Source organism: Haemaphysalis longicornis, unplaced genomic scaffold, assembly GCF_048455015.1.
Source record: "Haemaphysalis longicornis isolate Haplotype H1 unplaced genomic scaffold, Haemaphysalis longicornis Haplotype H1 scaffold_8, whole genome shotgun sequence".
Taxonomy (NCBI): domain Eukaryota; kingdom Metazoa; phylum Arthropoda; class Arachnida; order Ixodida; family Ixodidae; genus Haemaphysalis; species Haemaphysalis longicornis.
In genome coordinates, this window is record NW_027526445.1 from 69,497,398 (window position 1) to 69,511,114 (window position 13,717).

The 13,717-nt window shown below is 46.0% G+C and overlaps 1 long non-coding RNA gene across 3 annotated transcripts in view; it reads right to left on the bottom strand.

The window, feature by feature from the left end:
- LOC144149075 (uncharacterized) overlaps nt 1-13,717 on the bottom strand; it is a 56,124-nt gene that overhangs the window by 9,315 nt on the left and 33,092 nt on the right. For all 3 annotated transcript variants that reach the window (XR_013318169.1, XR_013318170.1, XR_013318168.1), the window contains one exon: nt 8,215-8,403. This is a non-coding gene — a long non-coding RNA (uncharacterized LOC144149075). The remainder of the gene's footprint in view (nt 1-8,214; nt 8,404-13,717) is intronic.

Here is a 13,717-nt window from a genome sequence, read left to right on the forward strand (position 1 = left end):
CATTTACTCACTCTTCCCCGTCATTATAAAACACGTGTGAAGAATAAGCAACGCTTGACCCATCCTATTCAGTCATTGAGGGAACACGTGGAAACTCTGGTAATTTCCAAGTTATTTAAAGAATTAGTAATTACCCATTTATTGCCATGTTAGGCAGGTGGCTCCAGTCTGGCCACATATCTACACAAAAGGGAACTAGGAGTAGGTTGTGTGCGTTCGACTTCGATTCTGTGGAACATGCCGAGACGCTGCATTTAGTTGTAATATCAGTGTGTTCTACGAAAAATATACCTCCGGCGATAGATGGCTACCGTTTTATGTAGATGATTAATATTGCCTTTAGTCAATTTCCAACTAGCCAGCTTGAAGTGTGAACGAACAGTTCGCCTTCTGTGTACATCGACTTCAGATGTGATTGTCTTACGACGCAATGCAACGACTGACGCGTGCTTTTCTTAATCAGAATGTATAACGGAGACCCAGGACGTATACGGGAGACCCTGGTGGACCTCCCGAAAAATTCTTGTTGTTCGTTGTTACAGTGGGTGTATAGACCTATTGGTTCCTGTGGACTTCACTTATTAGGACGAGAGTAAAAGATTGTTCTTGTTTTGTTCCAAAAACAAATACCCTGATTTTCTTATACAAAGTTTGATTTAACAACCGTACTTTGTTAAACTTCCTTCATTGGTCAAGGATGTTCTCTGAAACCTTGGTGTGACGCTAGGCATTTACGGCGATCCCAAGACAGACCGCACATGCGCGGGCATGCGCATTTTTTGTTTCTGCAACATCTTTATGAGGTATGTGCAAGCCCGAGAACAGCCTAAAACTGCAATCCGTTTTCCTATAGCGTGCGTACTTCGCATGGAAAACATTTGCAAAGGTGGCGCGCGTCACGGGAGATTGCCGGTGACTGCAGTTTTCTCCAACTTTGTGGCTTCGCGCACGGCAAAGTCTCATCGTTCTGACTAAAATTTAAAAAAAGCGTAAAGTACAATAACAAACACGACAAACAACTTTGACGTTATGCTGTGAACAAACAAATTAGAAAAAATTGTGAAATCACGCCAGACGCTTGATTGTCGCTAGATTTGACTCCTCCTATCAACGTATCTGTAATATTGACCAACTTGTAAGTTTTGGGTAATGTCGACCAGATATTTGTAAATGCATCTGTAAAATCTCGCTTGTCTAGAACAATACAAATATACGCAAAAAAAAGATTGGCTGCTGCGCTTTTTCTAAAAATGCGTGACTTTAGAATTCAAAAAGAAAAAAGAAACATCCGCTCTCGTTTTTCTTCAAAGTTGGGAAAAACACTCGTAAAGAGGTTCAACAATGCTGCTGAAAAACATGTTGCCATCATTTTGTTAGTAAAGAAGTTATAAGCGGCTGAAATAACGCGTTCGAGATGCGTCTCCGTGCCGTGTGCTCCGCTACTACCGCTGCTTTTCTGGCTTCCCGCTTTGATAAAAAGTACCTGCTCGTATGCTGCAGCTACGCCACGCACTTTTCAACATAGGACGTCCATCAAAAAAAAATTCATGTTTTTAATCTCTTTGGTGGCAATGTTTGACTGAATAGGTGCTAGCACAGCTATGCCTGTGGTGAAGACGCGCCAAGAACCGGGCCCTTGTGCGCGTAACGTTTGTTTTAGCAAAAAGAAACAGCAGAGTGACAAAACAGAGCACACCTGCGTGTGTAGGGTGACGGCAGAGACCTAAACTAAAGCACTCATGCTGTCTGCATCAGTGCTGGCCTGTGAGGGTGGTAGGTTCGTCAGGGAGGGCTGGTGGGTTGGTTGGAGTGTCTCCAGTAGTTACGGAATGCTCCCCTCGGACCCTTATCGGCATAGGCAAACGCGGCCAGAGAGGTCCACAAGAAAGTGAGGGTGGTGATGTCCCGCGCGACGGGCAGCATCCAGTCGAAGTATGCCGTCGGACGAATGTCTTCGGGGAGCGCATGGAGAATGCGATCATGGAAGAGAGCGTAAACTCAGAGTACCAGACCAAATGCGCGGGAGTTTTCCTGGTGTGACGACTGCCGTAACTCACCCAGTGCCGGGTGGGTGCAACCGAGGGGATGCATTGATCTCTCATTGGTAAGTATAGTGAAAAGGAAGAAAGGAACGGAGGAACAGTACAGGAAAGGCAGGGAGGTTAACCAGGGTACTGTCCGGTTGGCTACCGCAATCATAAGGATGGGGATATGGAAACTGAAACAGAAAGAAAGGACACCGGTGCATAATAAAAGACATATGAATGGGAAGAAATTAGAAAAACACAAGGCGTGGCCATGGTAAACACGGCCTCTCCTCAGCGGGCACATTTCCGCTGGCGATGCAAGTTGGGCGCCATCCAACAAAGAAATGTCGCCTTTGTTAACCGAGGGTGCAGATATAACGATATTGAAATAAAAAATAAGCTTGCGAGCGTCTGCGCATGGACAACCGATATGCCAGTCGCGGTTGTGACGCGCCCATCCTGCAGTTGGCGGTAGCGCGCGATCTGTCTAGGTACCCGTAAAGTATTTGTAAAAGCAACACCTCTACTTGGATTACGAACTTCCAATTACACATGCCTTCAATTTTCCGTACTGTGCGAAGGATTGCAAGCTCTTCCGAAGCTATCTTTTCCAACTTTCTTGAAGTGACACATTGTGAACACAGCGGGGTGGCGGTTGTGTACTTTACCCTTTCTACTTTCTTCATTAAAGATTTGGAGCATGCTTATGAATATAAAATATCATAGGCAACGAAACAGTGCACTTGTTATTAGCCAATACTAGTTTTGCACCACTGTAGACCACCAAATGAGCCAAGCTCAAATAACTGTCGGCTTTCCTGGCTGCACGAATGAAAGAACTTTCACCAAACAGAACATTCACCAAAACCTCGTGGAGAGGCACACATGGTAGAGAGCATGAATCACATCGCGTGGTTAAGCAAACAATTCTGTACATGTAAACGTTTAGCGAAAAATTGAGTCCCAGGGACGGGACAGGTCAGGACGCCAGATGAATGGCGCTCGTCTCCACTGGGTAAGAATCCGTCGGACCTCTTGAAATCTAGAAGTATCGCTCACAGCCTTCGGGGTTTGACCTTACGGTGAGGTTTGTGCGGTTATTTTCGCCATTAATTTCCCGAAAAGAACCAAAAACACCAATGTTTGAGCATGCAGATACCGAGACTAATCCTGTGACAATGTTGCCTTGTGTACCAGCGTCGAAAAGGACAGCCACTGCAGTATACAGCTCTGCCCTCGGCGTCTTTCCTGGTAAATGTTGGTTGTCATATACCAAGACAATGTTCTGTATCCTGGAAAGGCTGGTGATTCGTTTACTTGTGGCGAGGCTCGGAACATAAGAAACTACTGAATATCCCTTATTTTTAAAAGAAAACGATGTGCTGCCTAAAGAGAGCCTGTTTGCTTCAACACCGCGGTAAAAAGCGCTGGTTCCTTCCTTGATATACTAGTTCGTCTTTTTGAAGGAAAAAGCTGCATGCGGCTTTCGCAGATTGTAACTGAAACACCTGGTTACGTCTAAGAAAGAGGCACTTTTTGCTAAGCAGACATCGATCGTCGTTGAGCCTTAATATAACTAGTGGTTTATTAGCGCACGTTTCCTGAATAAAAATATGCTCATTACCTGCGCAATTTGCTAAAAGCCCACATTAGACCACCGGCTCAACTAAAACACAAAGTTATGAACACCTCGTATTTGCTTAATGATTCGAGTGTTGTGATCGTGGCTGTCATATTTGGAGCATACAAGTTGCGGAACGCTACACAAGTTATGCGTGGGACGATGATAATTGGTTGTATTCATTTTCTGCCGGAATCGATAATGAGCTCTTTGTGCCCAAAGGGTAAAGGATTTGAGTGCAAAATACCTCAATGCGCTAGCAACCGCTTTGTTGCACGCTGCCGATTGTGCAAAGATATCGGCACTGACCATGCGACCGCATTCGAATTGGCCTTCTGAGAACTGGCCAGGCTTTGTATGAACAATTTTTGCAGTCGCGCAAGACATCCGTACACAGTACGCGATTTTCTCCTGTTTGTTGTTAAGAGCACTTTAGGAAGATAGTTTTTATTGGAGGCTTGACAGACCTCGAAGAACCGTCTTCAAAGTTGCCGGATCGACAACTAGTGGGGGCTGTGGAGCTAAATAATTTTGTTATAAACGGTGAGGCAACGATGGTACTCAGGACATGGCACTCGCTGACGGTGGTGTTCTGGACATGGCCGAGATGACTGCTCTTATATCTTCTGGTGCCTCGTCGGCTAAAAGTTAACATCGCCCTCCCGCCAGACTTTAAGATAATTCATACTTCCAGGAAGCCATACTTCGACTAAGCATCATAACAAACGTCAGCGGAAATCGGCAGGATGCAGTGGGGAGGATAGCGCTTTCGAATTGATTTTTCTACTAAATGAAGTCGCATAAACGCACAGAGTAGTCGAAACATGAACTAGAGACTCAACACTACAGTTTGTGCAAGTAAATGCCGAATGTGTCAAAAGCACTTCAGTGTGATTTAAAGACCACGGCGTGGTTTTCAATCTGATGTGTGCGTCACCCCGCAGGAGTACTTTAGGGGCATTTAACGCGCCAATATTTTTAATAAGAATAAAAAAAAGACCCTTCGCGTGTTCTAATTATTCCACGTAGTATTCATACACAAATAATGTCTGCTGTTATGACTGATTTCAGCCATCCAATAAGCCTCTAATAGATAGTAGTAGATTTGCTTCAGATACAACTTTTCATAACCAAACGTGTCATCACTGCAAAGGCAGCGAGCGCCGTTGTGTCTGGCATCATCGTCAGGTTTTCAGCACGCGTAGCGTGGCTAAGTTCGCATTTTAACGCATACAAATAAGAATAACAGCTGCAGCAGAGGAGACTGCTAGTACATGGTACTCCCTTTATCCTCGTGCAAGATACTATCCCCAGGTCGTGCAAGCACTACGCATTTCCACTTGGCACAAAAACTCGCGCTAAGTTGGATGATACGCGAACAAAGGTAGGATTGTACCGGTATGTCGAATTCGTCCAGCGCTCACCATTTGTTTATTTTCTGTCTCATTTAGCGCTACTATGTTATCGGAGGAGCAAGCGAACTGACTATAGTCTGACTCATCTGCTGCTTCTACTACTACTAAATAAGTTCCAGAGGTGGAGTGCTACTTTCCAGTAACTAACGAGTGTCTCCCAAAAACGTCCCATCTCGTGTTTCACTCATTAGATCACCCTTTCAGTTTGTAATAGCACAATCTTGCCTAATATCAGGCAATGTAGCGCGAGGAATGATGGTGGCGGTCAGGCGGAACAGAGACGTATTAATACTCTCCCACACATCTGTTATAGCTATCTCGAACTGACTTTTAGTTTTCAGCGTAATTCTGAAGTGAATTCGGGTTAACTCTGGGTCCGTCACCTAGTAAAGCCGATGTCTATCGAATTGCACCATTCCCGCACAAGTAAAGCAGTTTGGATTTTGGACTTCGACTTTGACTCAGGTTGCACGCCACAGAGCTTCGAGTTTTAGCGATGTGTCTCTAGTGAAGGGGTCTTTAATTTTGTTTGGCTAAAAACAAAACAGGGCCTTCAGATGCAGAATATCCCAGATAACCTAACAAGCCCTTAAGTACTCCCAGCACCTCCGTACTAAAAACTGGCGAACATTCTGCGACCAGCTGAAGGGGCACCCTCACCGCCAAGCGCACCTGGTGCATTCTCCGCTACCTCATTGGTGCCCCTCCTAGCAAAGCAGCCACCTCTCAACAAGTTACCCGACCACTTTGCAACCACCCGCGCGGTGCGGCGGATATTCTGACCCAAATTCGCACCAAACGTGATGGAACCAGCACTACAACCGCGCAGCACTCTGGCTATACGGGAGCACCTAACCCTACTCTAGACGCTCCTTTCACGAGGACTTAACTTACACAAGCTCTCATCACACGAAACTCGGCCACGGTGAGGTAACCTACGGCCTCCTGCGCAACCTCAATGATGAACCACTCGACTCGCTACTCTACTGTTTCAAGCGCCTTTGGTCTCAGGGCACGGTACCGACTCAATGGCGCCACGCGGACATTATTCCTCCACCGAAGCCTAACAAGCCAATCCGTATCGAGAATCTTCGCCCCATTTCGTAGACTTCATAACTTGTTAAACTTTTTGAACACTTTGTCACACGCCACTTCACCGACTACCTCGAAGTGAATGACTCACTCAGAATGCTTGGTTTTCCGCCGCACCTGCCAATGATTGCAGTCCAATTGGCATTTCACAGTGTCACCCACACGTTCATTCTAGCCAGGATACACGCCCTCAAAGGACGAGCCGCCACTTACAATTACGTCCTCGGCTTTCTCACAGACGGCATAGTGACCCTTCATTACGGCTCTCAAACCTCTGGCACGTTTAACGCACCAGCCAAAGGTACCCTGCTCGTCTCAGTTATTTCACCCCTACCTTGCAAGATTGAAGCAAAATGGAGAGACGATTTGGCGAACACACATAGTTGAAATTTAAGCGTTAAAAGAACAGGGATAATAAAGCGGGATAAATCTGGCGCTTATCAAAAGTTTACTTTCAGAGAAAACACACATATACCCCTTCGCAGCCCAACAAACTGGCACGTGTCCCCGCTGCACATGCGCATAGGCGAGAAAGACCAAAGATACCCCTCACTTCCGTAGCTACCCTCTTTCCTCTTCCTCAAACACAATACCGGCGGACTCTGTTGTCGCTGGTTGCTGCGAGGGACGATGCAACCAGCGCCATTGTGCAGTCTGGCGCAGCCCTTAAAAAAAACTGTCACGCCCAGTCAAACACCAACGGATCGATGATTAACAATATCAGATGGGACGCCGAAGGCAGTGGAAGCGCGCCTCCTGAAGTCTGCTCTTTATTTACCGTCGGCCCTACTAGGCGGCGCAGCGATGCAATCCAGCAACCGCTCCCGTGCTCCGTTTACTTCTCCGCGCACCTTTACATCCAACATTGCACTGTCGGAACTACTGTCTCTACTTCAACTTACCCTGGACATCTCGCACGAATTTTATGGTGGCGACTTTACCACGGGAACCAACAGCGAATCTCCGGGAAGCAAAGACGGCCCCTACAATAAGCCATCGATACCATCGCTAACGTTTTACAAATGTCGGGCCTCATTCTGTGCGCCCAGACAAGGGGCTGAACCCAACCCCCATCCCGCAACAGACCGTCACTATCAACCGCAGGGGCTTTGTGAAAACCCCCTGTATGTTGTGCATCCCTTACCACTATGATGGCTCAGGAGCAGCCCTGCTTCACAGACTGCAGCAAACGGTATCCCAACTCACCCATCTCGTCTAACGCATCTGCACCCGTCGTAGCCTCAAAGAAGCTGATGCCTGTCTAATACTACAAATAATGCTTTTGGGCCGCATAAACTACGGAACTGCATACTTGGCCCTGAAACCTCAAGGAATAGCGAAGATTGGCATTATCATCCGCAAGGCGTTGACAACTGCTCTCAGACTCCCAGCTTTTACCTCTACCGAACGACTACTGAACCTAGGCCTGCATAACACACTATCGAAGCTCATAGAGGCGCACACAAACAAGTTACAACGCCTACGACCAACAGCAACCGGGCGATAAGTAGTCGCCAAGCTAGAGTACTCCCTCCCCCAAACGGTGGCACTTTACACCGCCCGTCGGCTGCTCATCGAACCGCCATACATGTTCTCCCAATACCTAGGCGCTTGCACCCGATCTAGGCACGCGGCTTACCGGATTGGGATGGCCACCCAGAGTTTAGTTCACCGTCGTCCTCCTTCCCCATCCTGAGTATTTCAATAAACGTTTCCCTTCGGTGGCATGAACGCCCTGCCAAGCGTCTGCCGTGGCGGTAACTGCGAAAGGTCGTCTTAAGAGAAGGGTGCGTGTAGGGCGGCTGGTCTTGAGCGGATAGTTTTGTATTGTGCATGTGAAAAACGAAACAAGCGTACTCATGTTGTCAGGGATATCCGAGAATGCGGCTTAAAAAATTTGTCTGAACGGGAGTCTACTGGATAACTTAACAATTTGTGGTGTGTGCTGTAAAAGCATGCTTAGATTATAACGCTAGACGCCGTCAGCTTGCAGTGTTGTGCGGGGTAATATTATTTTTACCCCCGCTGTACGAGTCGTAAGTATTGAGAAGAAGCTTACCTGCACACTTAAGGTAACATTGTCTTCTTGTGAGAAAGTTGTTTGGGTTTCGCTCACACGAAGAGGCAGTAAATTTCACACACTTTTTGCTGGTGTAATCGTAGCCATAGCGTACTGCTTGCCGTCCATGCCAACAATGCATTCCGGAACTGTGCCGTATAGGCAAGTCACATGGGTTTACCACGAACTCTGTAAAAATCATAAAACAGTTAAAACACCAGTTTCGAGTGAAGTGCAGCAGTTTTGTTTTTGAGTGGTAACGAGAAACAATGGTTGTGCGATGGTAGAAAAACGAATTTGCTCAAAACCACGAGGTTGCGATGCTGTTTTCCGGGAAATCATGAGTGCGCAAGTGTCGCTTCACTTGTGCGGTTCTTTCACGATATATTAACGCATTCTAATTGCGATTGTAATAGCTTCTGCGTGGCGAAAATATCATCCATAAAAAAAAACTTGGGGAGCTGTAATTAAAAAAAAATTTACGCTGTTGAAGAATTACTTGTCTTCACGAGTGTAATTCACCAAGAGCCTGCGTATTTTAAGAGAAACGCAGACATTGAAGAATATCGAAAGCCGTAGTGGAAAGGCGGTCGGACCTGATTGGCCTAATTTTTAGGGTTCTACAGAGCCGAACATTTTTGTTCAAAAGGCGATATAATTAAGCAGCTAGACGTAGCGGATGTAAAAGGCAGTGTTAACAAGCGCCCACAGCCGTGACAATCAGTATGGTCTCTAAAAAAATAACCTGTTTTTTCAGGCCCTTTGATTCAGCAAGCGTAGTTTTCCAAACTTTCTGCGTTGGTCAAGGGTGTTCTCGAAAACGCTGGTGTGACGCGAGGTCTTTGAGGAAATTGCATATTCCACAATGAGAGACGAAGCCGCATGAGCGTCCTAGCGCGGTGAAGCTGGTTTTCTAGAATGGAATCATCGAAACAATAATACGCTGCTTGACGGTATTTATTTTTGAAATGCTCCGACACTGTGTGTTTGAATGTCTTGAGAGTGAGCCATTTCACATCTTACCAGAGCCTGTTTGTATGTAATACACACTTTACAGATTACAATTATCTCCACATGAAACGGCTGTGTTAGAGCTTCGCTTACCATTCTTTCTATTATTTTATTTGGCAAGCAGATAATTCGACATTAGGGTAAAACTTCCAAACACGTTCATCACATACAGCAGCACTCGATAAAAATGTTTATTGTAAGTTCTCCTTCAAGTTTACCAGTTGCTTCTTAAATTTCTGATGTTTATTCTGTGGTATTTGCGTCTTTCGGTGGCGGTTTCCCATCCAGAAGTATTCCAATCTCCTTTCTGTCTTTTACGCTAGCCCTACCAATCTTGGGCACGATCCGCTGCATCTTCCCTAGCCGTAGGCTCTGAGCGCAACTCCGTTATGCACACTGGCGTTGCTGTTTTCTTTGTCGGTCATCGTATCCATGCTGCCCTTGGGAGTTACATTTGCGTGATCTAGCTATACCAGTGCTCATGGTAAAGTAAATTAAATTTCTAGGGGCGTTCTTCTTCAAATATATCAAGGGTTGGAAAGTCGTTCTATAACCGTTTGCTCGGGAGATTGCGTGGTAATGTTCGTTTTCCTGGAAGTGGTGTAGATTACGCGACGTAGTTCGCATCGTGGCCTGGGAGAGTTGGGGCGCCTTATTGTAATTATGCGGTCTGTATGCTTGTTTTGTGCGTTTTTGTCACGGGACGTGGTGGAAAATCCCTGTGGCGCCATTGCCCACCAACAACGACAGTGACTAGGAATAAGCTGTGTGCTGGGCACAGCAACACGGGTGCAGTTATGGGTACATGCACATAGTTATTCGCATTATGTAAATAAATCGCCTCATCGCTACATGGTCCGTCTCATCTGCTGCCATGTTGCAGTATTCATTGATACTTATGGTGCCATGGGGCATGGTGTATTCGGAATTTCAATGATTGTTGCACTGTGAAAGGTGCAAGCATTTTGCTCCCCATAGGGAGAAAGAGCCGATGGTAGATGAACCGAGTGGCTGCAAAATTGCACGGGCCTATAAATATACGGAAAGAGAAGCGTCGCACGAATGTTATTGAATGCAAGAAGGAGCAGTGAAAGACAAAATTCTTAACAACTCGCTACTCCTAAGCCTCATATATATAGGCGAAAGCAAGAGGTAATCAAATCACACTACGTTCAGGATCATGGTACCTTCGGAGGTGACCGAAAGAAGATTGTGCAGCATAATCAGGACGGAGACATGGCGGCAACTTCGACTGTTCCGGTGGAACATATGGGCCATCTGCGCTACCTAGTTGTAGGAACACGCTACGAAGCAGATTTACAGGTATTTCGTCAAAGTCTCTGACAAAAAGGGACAACAGCTCTGGTATGAAGTGTTCAGTTTCATGCCGAGGGGACTGAAGAAACAAGGCGATCACGGAGGGGCAATGATAAACCTTTCAAAACGTGCCATACCAAGAAATGTCAGCAAGGTTTTGAGCAAGGCGCCAGAGTATGCCGTGCAGCCTAAGGAGCAGACTGAGCAACTAAACTCCATGGAGCACGATGTAGCTAGAAGGGCACCTGAACAAGAAACGGAGACCTCCCATGCAGAGGGTACGGGTGTTATTGACAGGCGTGCAGACCAAGGCGCTTGTAGCAGGATGAGAAAAGATGCCCACCGGACAGTTCACTGGTTGAAGGATAGCGATGCGAGGTTGGTCGTGTACGACAAGACAGGTGTCTTCATTGTTATGGACAAAGAGCAGTAAATGCCAAGGGCTTAGAAGCCACTCAAAATAACTTCAAACCTGCCGGGAGAGCTTCAGAAAAGCGTCTCAAGGCCAACAGGTCCCACGTAAATCAGCTCGGTGAAGACAGTGGCATGGCAAAGATGGCACGGGAGCTGAAGGGATGTGAAACGGCACGCCTGAACGTATTCTTTTTCATTAAGACACGCAAAGAAGGGAAGCCATTGCGAGTCATAGTTCAAGGACGAGAAAAATGGCAGAAGCAACTAGCCATCTACCTGCAGGACATCCTCAGAACCCTCGCTATAGATGATCCCTTCTTAGTAAACTACTCTGCAGAGGTCGTAAAGTTCCGTGCGGAAGACAAGTCTGTTGTGTGCATGTCAGTGGATGTCGAATAGTTGTTCTATGAACTGCCCCTGAAAGCCATTCAAGAAGAAGTAGAAGGCTGCATTGACAGCTTCGGACCCCTAAGGTTTCAAAACCAGTGCGGCATGAGCGTGCGGGATTTTTCGGAACTACTAAAGCTCTACCTGGAGTCAATATTCATAAACTGGGAGGGGAAAATATACTGTCAGAGAGAAGGTATATATATTGGTTCGCCAATAGCCGCTGTGCAGAGGGACATCTACGTGGCTGGAGCGGATCGCAGACTGGAGCCAGAGTTAAGATCACCAGGTGTGTCTCGGGGCTTCTGGTACATGGATTATTACCTAGTGTGCTTCCTACGTACAGAGCGTTCAAGAAGAAGGGAAGAACAAGCTCTGGAAATGTTTGCAGTGGCACACAAAGACCTACAGTTCACCTATGAAATCGCAAATGAAAGTCGCCTCCAGTACCTAGACCTGGAACTCCGATTGCAAGACGACATACATGCTGGACCTATAAAGCGAAAAGTCATAGGGACGTGCTACCATTTGACTCTTGGCATTCAAAGCTTACAAAACGAAGTCGTGTTATGTCAAGCATGTTGCAAGCTGGGAAAACATCATGCCCCCACGGCTGTTCGGAAAATTTGCTAATGCAAACTGAACGCCTAAGTTCCAGTGGATACACCAAGCAGGTGTTTGTTTCTGTAACTAAGAAATGCCTCAGAAAACGTAATGATAAACCAAAAGAAAAAGCAGAACTAGACAAAAAGAACCTCGCAGTGCTACCATACGTAAGTACTTAAAGTATCGCAAAGAATGAAAAAAGCTGCAAGCAAGCACTATGTTTAAGTAGTGTTTTCAGCGTTTTCAAAAGTGAAGTAAATGTTCAGAAAAGTGAATTCGCCAAACCTACCCGTCGCGGTGGCTCATTGGCTAAGGCGTTGCGCTGCGGAGCACGATTTTGCGGGTTCGATTCCCGGCCGCGGCGGTCGCTTTTCTGATGGAGGCGAAAAGCAAAACGACCCGCTTGTAAGAGCTTTCGGCGCACGTTGAAGATCCCCAGGTGGTCAAAATAAATCGTAGCCCTCCACTACGGCGCGCCTCATCGCCTGCGTTACGTCGGCGCGTTAAACCCTACCACCAATGAATTCGCCAAACCAAAGCGCACAACAGCGGGGATCTTGTGGCGTAAAACACTTCAAAAAATTTGTCGACAGCGCAGTTGAAGTTGTTTACGTAATTTTATTTCCCTTAGGCGGATCCTACATAAGACAAACGGGTCGGTGTTTAAATGATAAATTGCGAGAGCACAGCAATTCTTGCCATAAACTACAATCGCGAGGTCACCTTGCAGCCCACTGAACAAAATGCGGATGCAAACGAAAGCTGAAACGAGCAATTGTGCTATCACGCTCAAAACACCGAAGGCTTCAGGAAGTGATTGAGGCCTTGAGATTGCTGTCTGTGGAACCTGACAAATGTGTCAGCGTGCCCAGAACGTCCCTGACAGAAAAGGAGATAAAAAAATTAAAGAAAAGTCCAACGGCACATGAGCGCTCTTAAGTGTTCAGTTTCCTCCTTAACATGTAGGTGTGTTATGAATGTGTACTGTAGCTTAGATGTCTCCATGAATGTACTCCAATTCGCTCTTGCTTCGTTAAACTTTTTGGCCGAAAGTAGACTATTTGTGCGGCTGCCGATGTATGTTAGTGTGGTTGGGATGTGTCACTGTGGTACTGGTTTGTTCTTCATCCCGCTGTAGAGATGGGAAGGGAACTGCTGAGCCAATACCTAAGTCAAAGCCTGAATAAGTGTTGTTTACTATGTTATATGGCATGTAGGTTGTTTGTATTTAAAAAGGCATGCTCCTGATGAGTTTAGAACTTTTCAATTAGGCGACCTCTGGTCTCCATGCGGGAGGACCCCCAAAGTAAACTGGGAGCTTTCAGGTCACATAATATTATGTATGGATCAGGTAACTCCTGTATAAATCTGAAAATCACAAATTGAAAGCTTATTATCCCGAGGGAAGTATACGGATCATGTTGTTATTGACCTAACAAAGATTATTGTTCGAATAGCAACAGCATCAAATGCAGGGCTCAGAGTGATGGGGAGACATGCTAACTATTTGTGGGTGACTATGGCCACACCAATAAAAGACATTGTACGGAGATCCCTGTTCTTTCTAGATACTAATATATGTTTAGGAAGATTCTATGTTTTTTGTTTAAATGTGTGTCTTCTAAGCACATGACACTTCTTTGGCTGCCATACAGTAATGTGCATACATTATATAGATTTTTAAGGGCGACTCTGCAGTTCTATGATGTAGTCGTTTGTCTGCGTGTTATGTATAGTCAGTAGCTATTGTAATGTGTATATAAATGCA